Source organism: Babylonia areolata, chromosome 14, assembly GCF_041734735.1.
Source record: "Babylonia areolata isolate BAREFJ2019XMU chromosome 14, ASM4173473v1, whole genome shotgun sequence".
Taxonomy (NCBI): Eukaryota; Metazoa; Mollusca; class Gastropoda; order Neogastropoda; family Buccinidae; genus Babylonia; species Babylonia areolata.
The window spans coordinates 19,495,662-19,500,661 of NC_134889.1; the positions used below are offsets into that span (position 1 = coordinate 19,495,662).

General features: G+C 39.4%; 1 protein-coding gene across 1 annotated transcript in view; it reads left to right on the forward strand.

Annotated features, from left to right (window-relative positions):
- The window catches only part of LOC143289526 (uncharacterized), a 20,012-nt gene that overhangs the window by 9,990 nt on the left and 5,022 nt on the right, over window positions 1–5,000 (forward strand). The window lies entirely within an intron of this gene.

Here is a 5,000-nt window from a genome sequence, read left to right on the forward strand (position 1 = left end):
GAGATAGAGAGATAGTAGAGTAATGCAACATAACAGATAGATAGATAAATAGATAATAAATAGTAATGCAACATAACAGATAGATAGATAAATAGATAATAAATAGTAATGCAGCACAACAGATAGATAGAGAGATAGATAGATAGTAATGCAACATAACAGATAGATAGATAAATAGATAATAAATAGTAATGCAGCACAACAGATAGATAGAGAGATAGATAGATAGTAATGCAACATAACAGATAGATAGATAAATAGATAATAAATAGTAATGCAGCACAACAGATAGATAGATAAATAGATAATAAATAGTAATGCAGCACAACAGATAGATAGAGAGATAGATAGATAGTAATGCAACATAACAGATAGATAGATAAATAGATAATAAATAGTAATGCAACATAACAGATAGATAGATAAATAGATAATAAATAGTAATGCAGCACAACAGATAGATAGAGAGATAGATAGATAATAATGCAACATAACAGATGGATAGATATGCAACACAACAGACAGATAGATAGTAGCGCAATACAACAGATAGATAGATAGATAGATAGATAGATAGATAGATAGATAGACAGGTAATGCAATACAATAGATAGATAGATAGACAGGTAATGCAATACAATAGATAGATAGATAGACAGGTAATGCAATACAATAGATAGATAGATAGATAGGTAATGCAATACAATAGATAGATAGATAGACAGGTAATGCAATACAATAGATAGATAGATAGACAGGTAATGCAATACAATAGATAGATAGATAGACAGGTAATGCAATACAATAGATAGATAGATAGACAGGTAATGCAATACAATAGATAGATAGATAGACAGGTAATGCAATACAATAGATAGATAGATAGACAGGTAATGCAATACAATAGATAGATAGATAGACAGGTAATGCAATACAATAGATAGATAGATAGACAGGTAATGCAATACAATAGATAGATAGATAGATAGATAGATAGGTAATGCAATACAATAGATAGATAGATAGACAGGTAATGCAATACAATAGATAGATAGATAGACAGGTAATGCAATACAATAGATAGATAGATAGATAGATAGGTAATGCAATACAATAGATAGATAGATAGACAGATAATGCAATAAGATAGATAGATAGATAGATAAATAGATAGATAGATAGATAGAGAGATAGATAGAGAGATAGATAGAGAGATAGACAGACGATCAAAGAGAAGCAACCGCCCAATGTGTTTAACAATTTCGATTTGTTTCAATTTCATTACGTTTATAAACTAATGAACAAATTATAAATTACTTTGATCAAATTACTTTAATTGAATCATTACTGTGTGTGTGTGTGTGTGTGTGTGTGTGTGTGTGTGTGTGTGTGTGTGTGTGTTTACGTATCGCAGCTTCCACTCCCCCCCCACACACACACACACACACACAGGGGCACAGCCAAACAGGCTAACATTTTTAGGGGTGGGGTGGTGGTAATGGCGATGATGATGGTGGTGGTGGTGGTGGTAGTGGTGGTGGTGATGGTGGTGATGATGATGATGATGATGGTGGTAGTAATGATGATGATGATGGTGATGGTGATGGTGGTAGTGGTGGTGGTGATGGTGATGATGATGATGATGATGATGGTGGTGGTGGTGGTGGTCATGGTGGTGGTGGTGGTGATATTGATATCGACGATGATGACGACGACGATGACTGATGATAATGATGATAAAAGTGGTGGTAATGGGAATGATGGTGACGACGATGACGATGATAGTGGTGATAATGATGACGACGATGACGGTGATGATGATGATGATGATGATTAAAGTGGTGGTAATGATGATGATGATGATGATGATGAAAGTGGTGGTAATGGGTATGATGGGTATGATGATGCTGATGATGATGAAACTGGTGGTAATGATGATGATGATGATTAAAGTGGTAGTAATGGGTATGATGATGATGATGATGAAAGTGGTGGTAATGATGATGATGATGATGATGATGATGATAAAAGTGGTGTTAGTGGGGATGATGATGATGATGATGATGATGATGATGTCCACGGCGATGCTAGTGACTAGGAAAAAAAAATATTTCAGTATTGACTGCAGAGTTATTCATGTTCCAACTGCAGACACACAACACTATGCCGAAACGGGGTTTCGAACCTTGATCGCTGGTGAACACAGTGTCAGAAGTCCACAACTCCTCAGTAACCATTCTACCACGACGCTGAAAAGTCTCTCTGAAAGCGTTTGATATCAACCCTGACTCCTGGGAGGAATCTGCAGTGGACCGTGACAAATGGCGTGCTGCTGTGCACAAAGGCGCCAAGTTGTGCGAGGCCAACAGGACTGCAGCAGCTGTTCAGAAGAGGCAGGCCAGAAAGTCACGGGCAAACAAGCTCCCTGACAATGGTATGCCTGTCTTTGTCTGCCCCAACTGTCAGCGAACATTTCGTGCGCAGGTTGGACTATTCAGCCATCTGCGCATTCACAGATAGATTCATGAGCATCCTCCCCCCCACCCCACCACCACCCTCCCCCCATCACCCAGCTGGATGACAACGATGGTCATCATCGATCTCGATGGACACACACCACCACGACGCCTCCATCCTATCAATTTGACATACGATGCGACTTGGATGCATTCATCCGAGCACTCTGCTTTCCGGCCTTATTGATGCCGGAGACTCAAGAAAGCTGAAACCTTAATTCACTGATTTTTACACCTTTTATCTGCGTGTGTGCTGGCTGAATCTGTAGCAAGGGAAACATTTGACTCGAAGTTGAGTGCCTTGTGGATGAAGAGAGTTACCATTCTTTGTTGTTGTTTGCTTAAACCCTTTGTTCTCCTCCCCTCAGTGTTCTTCATCAGAAAGTTCCGAGTCCAAAAGTTCAACTACGAGGCAAACATGTGTAGCCGGTTTGTTCTGTGGTAATGTTCAACTTTAGAATACTAAACTCAGGGGGGCTTTTTAGACGAAAAACAAAGGGTATTTTAGGCTCACCTCGATGCGCTGAGTTGAATGGAACCCTCAGCTAAGCTCTAGGACCACTCCTTTCCCATGAAACTGCGACAAATACACAGTAAGCTGAGTACTCCTTCCCCACCTGCACGCCATTTTGATCGCAGTCAAAATGGCTTGCAGGTGGTTGCTCTGGCTGTGATCGGCTGAGTTTACTGTGTATAAAATTGTCGCAGTTTCATGGGAAAGTAGTGGTCGTACAGCTTAGCTGAGGGTTCCATTCAACTTAGCGCATCGAGGTGAGCCTAAGACACCCTTTGTTTTTCGTCTAAACAGCCCCCCTGAGTTTAGTATTCTAAAGTTGAACATTACCTTGTTCCGTATTGTCCGTATACTCTTGTGTAGTATATTCAGGATTAATTAAAGGACTCTGTCAGTCTTGAATAAAAGCGCATATGTGTTTGCACAATAGACTGCTGGAAAGTTCCGCGGCCATCTTGGATCTTGCGCATGCGTATCGAACTTTTACTCGAAATCGCAAACGATGCCAAAGGCGATCGACACAAGCAAAAGCAGCAAACATATGTGCTGTCCTCCATTTCTTCAGTTGATAGCCTCCATTGCTAAACCAAACTGTACAAAATATATGCACAATAAAACAGAATGAAAAAAATGAAGCAAAAAGTCGAAGAAAGAAGCCTTCTGTTTTGCACTTTCTTCCTCTCTCGATCGACTCGTTGATCGAAATTTCGGAGAGCCAATCAACTTCGAGAGCACAGATCATGTGACGCGCCTCTATGAGTCATGTCAACACGGAACTCTCCAGTGGTCTATTCTTCTTCTGTCATTGCTGCTGTGTGTACCTGCCAAATGGTCGGTTTTAGAAAAATCCCGCATCTTCCCACTGTCAGCCGTGCATGTATAACCACAGTCAAATACACACAATAATCACAGCGGAGAAAAATACTCAGTGAACTTATTCAACTTGACCTCAACGGAGTGTTCATCCTTGGCATGTTCCCCTGCATTTTGCAAGGGATGTTTAACGGTAGAGCACGTTTTAACCCGCTGTTTAGTAATGAAACCTTTTTTTGCCTCCAGAAATTACGGAACACGTGTTACCAGTTTCAAATGTTAACATTTTTTTGGGGGGGGAAGTTATATATTTCAAACTGTTCTTTATTAAAGTTAGCTAGTTTTGTGTTGAATAGTCCAGTTGGTTGTTTATTGTAGGTCCCCACATGAACTTCTTCTCAAATGATAATCTACAGTAGTAGTGCATACAATATTTGATTATTGATAAAAAATAAAAATAAAAATTGTCCTAATCCCGCTTCCCCCGTCCCGCCTCTCACACACACCCTTCCAATATTATGTTTTTCTTTCTCCAGTCACTGATACTCTCCCTCTCCATTTTACATTTTGTACTTATCTTTTCCACATTCTGTTCTCTCTCTCTCTCTCTCTCTCTCTCTCCCTCTCTCTTCCTCTCTAGTCCCCTCGCCTTGGACCTCCCCTCCATTCAACCGCCCCCCTTTTCGTTCGGATATACAGAAAATGTCGATTTCTAATTAATAATAACAATCATCATTATGATAGAAATGATACTGAATAATCCAAATAATAATAATAATAATAATATCATTTATTTTCAGTCTAATATCATCATCTTAGATGAACAGACTATAAATAAATAAACAATAACAACACAAAATCCCCTGTCATACTGATACAGACAAACGAAGAATATATTATACCGGAATCGATCGGTTTTTCTTTCACATTGATACACAACGCGGTACCCACAGCCGGAAATACTGTAGAAGTTAGTTCCCTTCGTTTGCAGAATATACCACTGAGACACTGTGTGTCTCTGTGTGTGTCTATGTGATTCTGTGGTATGTACGTATTATAGGAGTGTGTACACCGTTTGAATGAAACGAATTATGACACCACGGCATTTCTCGGGCGCGGGATTGAATGAGTTGAAATGTCACAGTAAATCACATCAT